This window comes from Callithrix jacchus, chromosome 2, assembly GCF_049354715.1.
Source record: "Callithrix jacchus isolate 240 chromosome 2, calJac240_pri, whole genome shotgun sequence".
NCBI lineage: Eukaryota > Metazoa > Chordata > Mammalia > Primates > Cebidae > Callithrix > Callithrix jacchus.
In genome coordinates, this window is record NC_133503.1 from 186,187,983 (window position 1) to 186,202,678 (window position 14,696).

Below are 14,696 nucleotides of genomic sequence, written 5' to 3' on the forward strand. Positions count from 1 at the left end.
CTCCTATTAAGTCCTATAAATCCAGTTTCTAGAGGCTTTGCAAAATGTAAATAGCTTAAAAATTCCTCAGGAGCAAAGTTGAAGAATTACTGCTTAATTAGATTACAGATCACATATATTCTATTTTAAACTTTAAACTGTATCTGCTTTTTTTTGGTTTGGCTTTTCAAAAGACAACTATAAAAGCTATCATTCTTACTGAATTTCATGATGATTGGTTCAGACTTTCCTCCTTTAATAATTTAATAATTTAGTACAAGCTATAGCAATTGGAGTTGCTTCTGACACACAATATTTTCAATGCTATCTGAATTACTAGAGAGATAATTTTAACCTTTTTTGTGGAAAAAATCTTTTTCTAGATTTTATCTTTCAACAAGTGATACTGATCAAAGATAACAAGTATATACAAAGAAGAGACATATTTTTCATTTGGGGTACTTTTGCTTCAATTAGGTTTCTAATTAAACAAACATTAATAATAATAATGACTTCAGACCAGTTTGTCACAGACTCAGAAGGATGTCTTGTTTCTCTTTTAAAAGTAGGCTCTAAATATTCTACTAATACTACTAAGCATTGTCCCCATGTTCTTATTTGAAAGAAAACGGTATTTTGCAGTAAGAGCATGAACAGTAAGAGCATATGTCTTTGCAATTCATGTTTAAAACAGAGAAAATGCATTTTTCTCTTCCAAATTCAAAGGAAACTTGAGTTTTACCCATAGATTTCACAGATGCCCAGGATACTCTGTGAACTACAAATAAAGAACTCCTGATACAATGAAGAGGAGACTACGCGGTACTCCTACTATTTACTTTTCCAAAGTATATTTAACTTCCACAGGACTTTTTTTTAAAGTACAGTAAATTTTTTAAAGACAATTAAATCATAGGACTAGATAGAATATTTATATTAAATTCAGTGGAATATATTTTCAAGAGAATTTCAGAAGAAAAACGTCTTGCAATCATTGCATTTTATCAATAAACCATACATGATCAATGTATAAATAAAGATTTTTTTCTCTTTGAATACCTGTGAAATACGGATGTGTTTTGGAAGTTATTTCGTCTTATCATTGCTGTTAGCAGTCATAATAAAGACACCATTTCCTGATTATATACAGATATTGTCATAACTATTCAAGTTGTTGTTTTTGCAGTTTAGTTATTTGCATTATTGACACCACATATAAGAAATCAATTACCTCTTATTCTCTTCAAAATGATTAGAATACGATTTAAAATGAAACCAAAAGTGACTTTGATATACCCCCAGTGGGGGGTAGAGGACAGTCACAGCACTGGGAACAAAAATAATGGGAAAGCTTTGATATTACTGAAACAAATATAGTTGGAGGAAAGACTGCAATTCCTTATTTCCTTGCAAAGCACAAACTGAGTTTTATGAAGCATAAGAATGCAAAATACACACATGTAAATGAAGCTGGGTTACAAAAAGATTGATTGTAACAAATGTGAAAAGCAACTGAGGACACAGGAAATCAAAGGATCTTCATATCAATGCATTTCACATCCAAAGTAGACCAGGAAGAAAACTGAAGCAAAGTATTGCATTAGAATTTAATTAGAAGTATTTTTAATTAAATGGTATAAGAAAAACTGGGGCAGCTTATGAAAATACTGTCTTATATTTTGTAAAATATAACATTCAAATTACAAAACATAAAAATGAAAAACATATAAAGAAAATTTCCAAACAGTTTCATTATTTTCTCTAACTCCTTTCCAGCTTCAAGACTCTTTCTTTATGCACTCAGCACTAAAAATTAATTTTTTAAATTAATACACATATATACTCATATTATTTATATAAATAAAGATATATATACACACTCTATATATACATTCAATATATACATTTAGTGTGTATATATGCACAAGTTAATTCACTTTATTTTTCCAGATGACTATTTGGTGGTTTAAGAATAAATTTTCTTTTTTTTTTATTTTATTTTATTTTATTTTATTTTATTTTTTTTTAGTTTTTTATTGGATTATAGGTTTTGGGGTACATGAGCAGAGCATGCAAGACAGTTGCGTAGGTACACACATGGCAGTGTGCTTTCTTTTCTTCTCCCCTTCAGAATAAATTTTCAATAACTCTAGCTAATAGGAAATTTTTGAAGTAGAAAGTAATATTTCAAAAGCTGAACACTATGGTAAAACATTTTGTTTAAGGGACTTCATTTGCTGTTCATCATATAATAAATGTAAGTTTTGTATTTCCATGTTAACATGAGAGAAAATGAGTTAATTTTGTACCTGTTTTAATAATTTAACATTTTAACTAATTTGATTGTTTACCATGTTTACATTAGTGAAAGAGAATGCTTATGCACTTACTTTATGCAAAACACATACTGTAACACACCTGTACCTGAATGCTCACAAGTAGAAAACAGACTGAGTTCAATATTCTCAACCCATTAGAAGTGAAAGATCCTTGGAAGAGCTTATACTTTCATAAGTGAATAAATAATATGATGCTGTAAAATAGACAAGAGTTCAGCATTAAATCCATCTCAGGAACATGTGCTCACTTACAAAAATTAGTATTTTATGTTCATTCCCAAAGTAATTTTTCAAGATTTTAAATATTAAACCTACTTTATTATCCTAATTTGCTGATATGTCAAAGGCTCTGAATAAATTATTTCATTAAGATTGATAGTCTATCCATAGTCTATTTAATACATCATTTTAGAATAATTTTTATATAATAAACGTGTTCTATTTATGTTATTTTAAAGAGAAATAAATCAAATTTAATTCTTCTGAAGTATTCTTTTAGTCTCAGAGTGATGATTATAGCTTCTACATTGCACTTTCCTTGATAAACTCCTCTTCATGTATCAGAAGTTCCTTATTTGTAGTCCAAAGTCTCTTTTGGGTATCTATGAAATCTATGGGAACAATTCAAGTTTCCTTTGAATTTGGATGAGAAAAATGTATTTCCTTGGTTTTATTCACTTCACACTGAAAAGTACTATCTTATTTCCAATAAGAACAATGGACAAATCCTTAATAGTGTTAGAAGTATCTGTGACTCTGTTATTAATAAGAATACTTTATTACATGTATTATTTGTAAATATGATTGCATGAAATTATGGTAGTTATTAAACCTACCATTAAATCTTATTATTCCATGTTAATAAAGAAGCAAAGCAGCATATAGATGAAACAAAATCATGAATATTTCTTATCTTTTAATAACTATGTACCTATATAATGTTTCATCTTTGTCTATGTATTTTATAACTTATAAAACATATTCTTATATATATATGTATATATATGGATTGATAATGTAAAAAAAGTCTATAATTGATTGAATCTTCTTCAAAACAGTATCTTCCAAATAATGTTAGAGCAATAAACAATAGTAAAATAAATAGATAATATATTAACCTGTGTCTTTGTCAGCATAGGTTAGCCATTATGAGGCAACAAGTGACCACAGGACTCACAGATATTTATTTCTCTCATGCTACGTTTTCATCATTGTCTCATTTTGTTTTACAGTTTTATACAAATGAAGCAGCTTCCATCTTTAACACATCTAGTAGAGAGACCAAAAAATGAGCATGGCTACACATCACTTTACCACACTTACCTGTTATTGAGTGTGACAATAACTCAATAACTCCAATTTCCCTGACAAGTTACATGGCCAAGCTGGATTGTACAGGAAGGGTTAATGGATAATTATGGACCTTCATATAACCTACCACACTCAGACAAAGAAGGTGGGGCTGGAGAGATGTTGTACTAGTGAAACTATATTCATGTATTAATTTAAGAAATACTAATCATCTATGGCATTTGAGACAATGTGGTAAGTTCTGGGGATAGATTGGCAAATATAATTATTGTGACCCCTACCTTAAAATAACTCACATAGTCACAGAAAAACATATACACAAAATAAACATTACAATAATACACAACGAATATAATAATAGACTGTATCACACAAATGGGATTGGAGTCAAGTGGATAAAGTGAAGAGAAACTCAAAAATAGAATGTCAAAACACAAATGGTAGATTGGATTTTTAACATCAGTAAAAGTATTCAAGGTAATTTCTAGGTCTCCAGCTTGGTATCAGGAATATCATGACACCATTTGGTGTAATTCAACACAGAGGAGGAGGGCAATTACTGTGGACAAAGGATTAATTCAACTTTGTCTATAATGAATTTTAAATATGTTTAAAACACTAAAGTGTCAATGGAGATTGAAACTCAGATTGGCATTCTATTATTGAGATGGAATTTATATTTTGATATTCTAATTGAATATTTTTGGATGAGGAATTTGAGATTGCTAGCCTGAGTTATTTCAAAAGCTGTGATATGCCTGACAGATCAGGAATTTCTAAAAAAAAAAAAAAAAAAAAAAGTAGTTTGATAGTTATTGGATATTGATTTTAAGGTGTTCCTTTTTAAGTGTGCAAATATGGAAAATTGAAGTGGAGTTACATAGCTGAAAGTATTATATAGTTGAAAATAGAAGATAGAGGCTTAAAATTTGAAACCATGATTTAGAGAAGTGACATCTCTAAAGGTAGTTGCTCTCATTTCTGGGACTGAATGTGCATATCCTTCCAAAACTTATATTAGGAAATGTAACTTCCAATGTGATGGTCTTAGGATGGGGACGGGGTTGTGTTGGGTGATAAGTAAATGAGGTTAGAATCCTCCTGAGTTGATCAGTGCCCTTATCAAGACACACCATAGAGCTTCTTCCTCCCTCTCTCTCTGCTCTTTTTCATGTGAGCATAAATGAGAAGACAGCTGTCTTAACACTAGGAAGAAGATCCTCACCAGAGAGATCTACCAGCACCTTGATCTTGGACTTGCCAGACTCCAGACTGTGAGAAGTAAATGTTGCTGTTTAAGTCACCCAGTCTACAGTATTTGATTATGGCTATTGGACTAAGTCATTCATGTAAGAGTAGAAAGATCTGAGAACCAAGACCTGAATTTTAATTCATTTTTTAATGTAGAATAAAGATGAATCAGTTTTAGAAAACAATCAGAAATTAACAAAAATCAAACAAAAGAACAACCAGGTTAACAGACGTACAAAATCAATGTAATCAATGATATTAACTATGAAAATTCCTATTTATTCTCCAAAATCCCATCAAGCATTAAAGCATTAAAATTGACATATTTGAGGTTGCACAAAAAATCTCCTTTAACAAATAAGCCTTAGATGAGTTTTAAAATTGAATTGGGTGCAACTGAAACACAAAGCCAAAGCATAAAGAGAGCTAAGAAGCACCTTAGGTAAAAAAAATTGAGATTAATGTGGAAAGTTCTGTAGTGGTAACAGAGCCTGTTTGTCACAGACTGTAGGATAGTCATAGACAGTCATGGGTATGTATGTGCCTGTGTACATATAAATGTGTGTATAAATAAACGGTAAATAAAGAAAACCTAATCGCTCATACAAATAAAGAGAAAAATATACAACCAGAAAGTTAAATTACTTGACACATATATAGTTGCCAAAATAGGAGGATATCATAGCAAAATGCAGTCTCTCAAAGCTGGGGAACTGAGATTTAACATCTAAACAGGAAAATATGTGGTCTTCTGCCATCACCAAAGAGGGAGTTGAAATAGAAAGTTTAGTGTGACAGAATAACAGAAACACAAAACTAGTCATTAGTAAAACATTCGGTGCAGAAGCACATTTCACAAATTGGTTGTAAAGAATATATCCATATCTTAAGCAGCAAAAGAATGCTGCCAGTGACTAGATTAAAATAAAAGTTTACAAATTCTTAAGAGAAATAATCTATTAGGAAAAGACAGCAAACTTCAAAAGAAAAAACAAATCACCAACCTGGGAATTCGGAAATTAGAACAAGGTGATATAGATTATAAATTGATTTGTTTAAAACATGTGAAATGACAAAAGAAAGATGAAAATTAAGAGGAAAAAGAATGACATTATGAAAAGTGAAGATGAAGATGAGAAAACTTACCAAATGGAAACTTGATGAACAGAAAGTATAATGATGGACACAAAAAGTCAACGGACAGGTTAAGCAGCAAGTTTGATACAGTGGAAGAGAGAGCTAGTGAATAAGAAAACGAATATAGATATAATTCCAAAGAACAAAGTAAAGAATGGTAAAATAATGATTAAATATAAAAGAAAGCATGAGGGAAGAGGGAAAAGTTTGAATTAACACAAAATATCCAATGAGCCTTCCAGGAGGAGAAAATATGCACTATATAGAAGGGTAATATCCAAAAGGAAGTGTAGAATTGATTGAGTTGTTTCCCAAAACAGTATATTCAAAGCAGTGTTAGAGCAGACAAACATATACAAAACGAATACAAATACACATGCACACCCCCCCCCCCACACACACACAGAAAAAGAGAGGAAAAGAGGGATAGGGAGGGAGAAAGAGAGAGAGAAAGAGAGAAACTGAGAGAGAGAAAGAAACACTAGATATTAAAACAACTCTAACCCGCAGCCTAAAGTAAACAGCTAAGAAGTCAAACCAAAACCTTTGTAGGAGTTGGCGCCAAGCAAGACTTAATCAATAGCTGCCAGTTTCCATAATTCCACCCACCCACTTCTGCTTCCAACCTATGACCAACCAGAAAAAGGCAAACATGCTCACAAACCAATCATATAGGATGCCCCACTTCTAGCTAACAGGTCTCCAGCTTACAGATGCTACCAGCATCTAATCAAGGGCACACTTGAATCCTTCCCCCTTTGTCCACTCTAAGGGTCTCCGACTCCTCTGTCTTGTGTCTCCGTCAACTGCAAATGATGGTAGCTTGCTACAGCAAGCTATGAATAAATAACCTGTGCTTTGGGTAGGTTTATCTCTATAACACACACCTCAGACATATTGAAGTAACTCAAAGCTAAAGACAAGTAGACTTCAACCATCATGTTTGCCATTTATAGAGGCAATTCTACTGAATATATCATGATGAATTTAGATTTAGATACCAAGTCATATTAAAACATTAAAACTTCCAGAGAAAATAACAATGTACCAAAATATTTTTAGATGTGAATTTCCATGCTTTTAGAATATTAACTATCTCTAGCTAACCTTTTACATATTTTATATTGATGAATTGGAAAAGGCTATTAAATGTGCTATGCATTCTGAAGTTTGATTTCTCTATATTCAGTTCTCCAACTATTTACTATTATTCCAAAACCCATTCTAGAAGCATCTAAATAGTAATAATAAATAACAATAAAGCTTTGAGTTAGGCATAACTAGCTACAAATTTTTTTTTTTTTTTTTTTTTTTTTTTTTTTGAGACGGAGTTTCGCTCTTGTTACCCAGGCTGGAGTGCAATGGCGCAATCTCGGCTCACCGCAACCTCCGCCTCCTGGGTTCAGGCAATTCTCCTGCCTCAGCCTCCCGAGTAGCTGGGATTACAGGCACGCACCACCGTGCCCAGCTAATTTTTTGTATTTTTAGTAGAGACGGGGTTTCACCATCTTGACCAGGATGGTCCCGATCTGCTGACCTCGTGATCCACCCGCCTCGGCCTCCCAAAGTGCTGGGATTACAGGCTTGAGCCACCGCGCCCGGCCAACTAGCTACAAATTTTATCTTTACACTTTATAAGCTATGAGATGCAGAGAAAACTTATCTTTATTCTTTTATAAAATATTAATAATAGATACTGTATAGGGTGGTTGTAAGAATTTGAAAAAGGGCAAATAATTTTATCTTTGCATAATAAATAATAGGCCACTTAAAAATCTGTTGAAGCGAATTCATAGATGTTGCTCTTTGAATATACTGTTAGTAACGATGTCTTTTAATATTTTTATAATATTAGGCAATCTTTTCTCTGGAATTTCAATTTGTACTATATTTGGTCTATTAAAAACTTTTATATATTTATGATTTTCTGTATAATGGTTTGTTCCTCTAATGACAATTTATGCATCATTAGCATTATTACATTTATTAGTATGTTCTAGAGGATAGGGTGGTAAAAGTGTTCAAGTTTATTTTGTCAATTAATACACCGTCTCCAGCCTTTTTAGCACCAGGAACTAGTGCTAATTGTCATGGAAGACAATTTTTCCATAGATCACAAACAAAGACAGTTTCAGCATGATTCACATGCATTACATCCATTGTGTACTTTATTTCGATTATCCTTACATTGTAATAGATAATGAAATAATTATACAACTCGCTGTAATGTAGAATCAGTGACAGCCCTCAGCTGCTTTTCCTGCAATTAGACAGTCCCATCTGGGACTGATGGGAGACATCATAGACAGTCCCATCTGGGACTGATGGGAGACAGATCATCAAGCATTCCATTCTCATAGGGAGCCAGCAACCTAGATCCCTTGCATGCACAGTTTACAATAGGGTTTGTGCTCCTACAATCTAATGCGCTGCTGATCTGATCTGACAGGAGGTGGAGCTTAGGTTGTAATGCTCACCTTCCTGCCACTCACTCACTTTCTGTGTGCTGCCTGGTTCCTAACAGGACACAGATCAGTCCTCCACTATGGCCAGTGGGTAAGTTAGGGACCCCTGAACAAATAGAACCATATGGTCTTTTTTACATAAAATATTTATGTCTTAGACAGTAGAGTGAAGAAAAATCCGAAGTAGAATTCCTTAGGCTCTTGTATAAGAGTAAGGCTGATTCATCTCCAGCAAATTTATCACTTGGTCTCTCTGCATTTTGCTTTTCTTAGCAGTGAAGTTAGAAGGTCTTGGAGAGCTTTCTAATTATATTTTGAGAAAAAAATTTGGTGTTGATTTTTATTGTTGAATAGTTTAGAGACTTCCATGCATATCCTGACAGAAAGTTGGCATGAAATCCATCAGGAAATAAACTATTCATATTGTGTATAATAGGGCAAGAGAAAGAAACCAAATAATGGACTCATAGATGTTTGACTAATAAAATGTTCATGAGAATAAAGGCTATTTTATTCAACTTAAGTACAGAGCGGAATGTGTGAGGAATGGGTAACAGCCTCTCAAGCTCATGAAATATACATAACTAACTTTTCTTACTAAGAATATGAAGCACAAAGGTGAGAGAAACTTAGCCCTATTTAGATAATGATAGTCGTATCTGCATATTTCACATGAAGCAATGTAAGTGCATTTTCAAAGAGGGTATATAAAGAAGTACATAAACACAAAAAATGAATTATAACACTAATTACTTTCAGTGACCCAGAAATGATTTAAATATTGAACAAAAAACAGGCTCAACATCTGATGTACTACTTGCTTTAGGAATTAATGATATTTATAAGATGGTTTTATTCAACATAATTTACATTTACATTAAAAACTAAGTATTAGTTTGTTCTACCTAAACCACATTTTATTTTGCAAATTGTCAGCTTCTACCAGATTTTCATTTTAAAAAAATCCAGTGAGCTTTCTAGCTAAAGTATTTATATATAAAATTAAGCTACTTTCATATAAAATCACCCCATAGAAACAATTGTTGTCAATGAATTAAAAAACCCTCTACACCATCTTGTATAATAAGATAGGTTATTATACAAGTAATAAATATCTATTCAAAATATATGATCTTTCAGTCTCTTTTGGCCTCACCAAACTTTTATAAAAGTGTTTAATTTTTTAGTTACTGCCATGATGTAGGATAGGAACATACATGTTATTTGTAAAACTATGTTTTCATAAAAAAGAACAGAAAAGAAAACAATTCTAAAATTGTTCTTTTTCTTACACACTTTCTTAGAATAAAAACTCTTCTATTGCAGGATGTGTTCCTCATACACTTCAGCATCCACATTACCTGGGACCTCATCAAAATATGTAGGAGATTGGTCAGAGTGGTGGGGGAAACTATAGGGAAAAGAGAAAGTCTTCTGAAAATCTGAAAGGCTCTGAAAATCTTCGCGGGAGAATAGCTTAAGGCAGCTGTTCTCTAACCCTGAGGCAGAGGGTAAGGACCGTGTGCAAGGGAGTGGAGAGGAAGTTATCTTGATCAGGCTTGTCTGTTTGAAGCTGTCCAGGAAATGACCTTTCAACATCTGCACATGTGGCATTCCCTGAAAGGGGAACAATAAATGTTAATTACCCTCAGATTGTGTTTGCTCCCGGCTTTCAGCATTGTGCCTGCACGGAACAAAAGCAACTCCAGCTTCTGGAAGCAGTACTTTGGCCACTAGAGCGGGCAGTCCCCTAGCTGCTCTTACACTGTATACCTGTGTCTGAGTACTCATTTCATCTGTCCAGCAGACCCAGCAAACATTCCTTTTTAGGCCCAGACCTAGAAATACCGAATCAAAGGCTCTGGCATGTCTAAGCAATCTGAAGCTGATTCAGATGTATGGTGCAGGGGGACTTGAGTAATAAATGATGGAAGAATCCAAGAGTTAAAAAAAAAAAATAGGGCCGGGCGCGGTGGCTCAAGCCTGTAATCCCAGCACTTTGGGAGGTCGAGGCGGGTGGATCACGAGGTCAACAGCTCGAGACCATCTTGGTCAACATGGTGAAACCCCGTCTCTACTAAAATTACAAAAAATTAGCTGGGCACGGTAGTGCGTGCCTGTAATCCCAGCTGCTCAGGAGGCTGAGGCAGGAGAATTGCCTGAACCCAGGAGGCGGAGGTTGCGGTGAGCCGAGATCGCGCCATTGCACTCCAGCCTGGGTAACAAGAGCGAAACTCCGTCTCAAAAAAAAAAAAAAAATAGATTTAAATTTCCTTACTCCATTTTTTCAGTGAAAGTAGGTGGTTGACTTACACGCAATAAGGAAGCCAACTGATATCTCTGATGTTACTTGAGTTGGTTTCTCACCTCTTTCACCGCAGGAAAATTAAAACTGGGATAACTAGTAGAATGTTGTCTTCAGAAATTTGACAGAAGAGGGCTCATTAACATTTGTGGAAACCATTAACTCAAGCCTTTATTAAAAATGCTGCAGCGTAAGAATAGCTTAAGATGACAATTCTTAGGAGCAGAAAGTCCAAGGCATTTATATGTTAGGCTGAAGAAGATCAGTCAAAGTTAACTGCTAATTGCTTTAATTTCATAAGGTATAATACAACTTGGGTTATCCTCAGAGAAAAGGGTCTGGGCTTGGTCTTAACACAAGCAAGACCTGGGCTATGGTCTTAACACAAGCTGGTTGGTCTAATTAGGTTTAGCAAGACGAGGAACAGTTCGAGGGTCAAGAATTTTGAAGGGTCATTGGAAACAGCGCCAACTGTGAAAGGCAGGTCCTACAGGAGGTCCTTCAGCATCTCCTGAGAAATACAGTTTTAAGAAAAAGTTCACTCACTACAGTAACATGAATTAATTTTCACCTATCTCTTATAATTATTATCCATTCATAAATATAGAGTGTCACTAGCATATCCTGTATCTAGATCATCATAGTTAATCTTTGATGTACTTGTGATGAGTTTCTTATCTCATGTTTTACAAATATAAGCTGCTTGGCCACAAAGGCAAAGTTTTCAAAGTGAAGGCTCAGGCCAGAGCATTTTTTCTCAGCAATTTAGCTAAACTGTTTCTAAATGCTTTAACAAACTTAGTTTTCAACATATTTTGAATTGCTTTATTACAAAAGAGAAATTAATTAAAATAATTTTATATTATTCAATTTTTTTATTTTTTAAATATAAGATTTAATTTTTTTTATTTTAATAGATTTCTAGGGAATAGGTGGTGTTTAATTATGTGAATTGCCACAGCAATTTAGTGGCAGTTTCTGAGATTTGGTCCACCCATCATCTGAGAAGCATATACTATACCCAATGTGTCATCTTTTATCCCTCACCACCCCCCATGATTTGCCCCAATATCTCCAAAGCCCAGTGTATTTTTCTTATGCCTTTACATCCTCATGTATTAGCTCCCACATATAAGTGAGAATATACAATGTTTAGTTTTCCATTCCTGAGTTAAATAATAGTCTCCAATTCAATCCAGGTTGCTGTGAGTGCCATTATTTCCTTCCTATTTTGTGGCTGAGTGGTATTGCATGGTGTGTGTGTGTGTGTGTATCTCACATTTCTTTATCTACTTGTTGATTAATGGGCATTCGAACTGGTTTCATATTTTTGCAATTGCAAATTGTGCTGCTATAATCATGAGTGTAAAAGTATCTTTTTTATATAATGACTTCTTTTCCTCTGGGTAGATACCTAGCAATGGGAATGGATCAAACAGTAGATCTACTTCTAGTTATTTAAGTAATATCCACACTGTTTTCTATAGTAGTTTTACAAGTTGGCATTCTCACCAACAGTGTAAAAGTGTTCCCTTTTCACTTCATCCATGTGAACATCTATTATGTTTTGATTTGTTAATTATGGCCATTCTTGCAGGAGCGAGGTGGTATTGCACTGTAGTTTTGATTTGCATTTCCCTGATAATTAGTGATGCTAAGTATTTTTCTATATGTTTTTTAGCCATTTGTATATCTTCATTTGAAAATTGTCTATTCACATCCTTAGCTCACTTTTTAATGGGATTGTTTGGAGGTTTTTTTTTCTGATTTGTTTAAGTTCTTTGCAGGTTGTGAGTATTACTCCTTTGTGAAATGTATAGATTGTGAAGATGTTCTTCCACTCTGTTGGTTGTCTGTTAACTCCACTGGTTATTTATTGTGCTGTGCATAATCTTTTTAGTGTACTTAAGTCTTGCCTATTTATATTTCTTTTCATTGCATTTGCTTTTGGAGTCTTGGTCATGAGGTCTTTGCCTAAGCTGAGGTCTAGAAAAGTTTTTCCAATGTTACCTTATAGAATATTTATGGTTTCAGAACTTAGATTTAAGTCTTTGATCCATCTTGGGTTGATTTTTCTATAAATTGGGAGATGAGGATTTAGTTCCGTTTTTCCTCATGTGGCTTGCCAACTATCCCAGCACCATTTTTTGAATACAGTGTTCTTTCCCTACTTTATGTTTTTGTTTGCTTTGTAGAAGATCAGTTGGCTGTAAGTATTTGGCTTTATTTCTGGATTTCTAGTCCATTGGTCTATGTACCTATTTTTATACCAGTACCATGCTGTTTTGGTGACTATGGCTTTAGAGTATAGTTTGAAGTCAGGTAATATGATGTCTCCAGAATTGTTCTTTTTGCATTGTATGGTATTGCTTTGGCTATGCAGGCTTTTTTTTGTTTCCAAATACATTTTAGGATTTATTTTTAGTTCCGTGAAGAATGATGGTGGTATTTTGATGGGAATTGCACTGAATCTGTAGATTGCTTTTGGCAGTATCGTCATTTTCACAATATTGATTCTACCCATCCATGAGCATAGAATGTGTTTCCATTTGTTTGTTTCATCTATGATTTTTTTCAGCAGTGTTTTGTAGCTTTCCTTGTAGAGGTCTTTCATGTCCTTGGTTAAGTATATTTCTGTATTTTATTTTATTTTATTTGCAGCTATTGTGAAAGGAGTTGAATTCTTGATTTGATTCTCAGCTTTGTCTCTGTGTATAGCAGAGCTACTAATTAGTGTACATTTTTTTTGCTGAATTTATTTACCAGTTCTGGAAGTTTTTTGGATGAATCTTTAAGGTTCTCTTAGTATACAACCATATCATCATCAAACAGAGACAATTTAATTTTCTCTTTACCAGTCTGGATACACTTGATTTCTTTCTCTTGACTGATTGCTCTGCCTAGGACTTCCAGTACTATGTTGAATAAAAGTGGTGTAAGTGAGTGTCCTTGTCTCATTCCAGTTCTCAAGGGAAACGCTTTCAACATTTCCTCTTTCAGTATAATGTGGGCTGTGAGTTTATCATAAATGGCTCTTATTACCTTAAGATATGTCCCTTCTATGCCCATTTTGCTGAGGGTTTTAATCCTTAAGGGATCCTGAATTTTGTCAAATGCTTTTTCTGTGCCTACTGAGATGATGATGTGTTTTTCTGTTTTTAACTCTGTTTATGTGACATACCACATTTATTGACTTACTTATTATGTTAAACCATCCCTGGTATGAAACACACTTGATCACAGTGAATTAACTTTTTGATATACTGTTAGATTTAGTTAGTTTTTTTTGAGAATTTTTGCTTCTATGTTCATCAGGGATATTGGTCTGTAGTTTTCTATTTTTGTTATGTCTTTCCCTGGTTTTTGGCATTAAGGTGATATTACCTTCCTAGAATAATTTAGGGAGGATTTCTCTTTTCTCTGTCTTGTGGAATAGTGTCAATAGATTGGTACCAATTCTTCGTTGAATGTCTGATGGAATTCAGTTAATTCAGCTATGAATTCATCTGGCCCTGAACTTTTCTTAGATGTTGTCAATTTTTTAATACCATTTTAATCTTGCTGCTTGTTAATGATCTGTTCAGAGATTCTGTATCTTTCTGGTTTTATCCATCTTCCAGGAATTTATCCATCTCCTCTAGTTTTCTAGTTTATGCACATAAAAATCTTCATAATAGCCTTGAATAATCTTTTGCTTTTCTGTGGCATCAGTTTAATACCTCCTGTTTTGTCTCTGAGTGAGCTTATTTCCATCTTCTCTCTTCCCGAATTTGTGGATTGGTTTGGCAGTATGGTCATTACTCTCATTAACAGTCTGTCAACTTTATTTATCTTTTCAGAGAACCAGCTTTTTATTTTATTTTTTTGTATTTTTGCTTGTTTGTTTTATTTTCTTTTAGTTATTCTCTT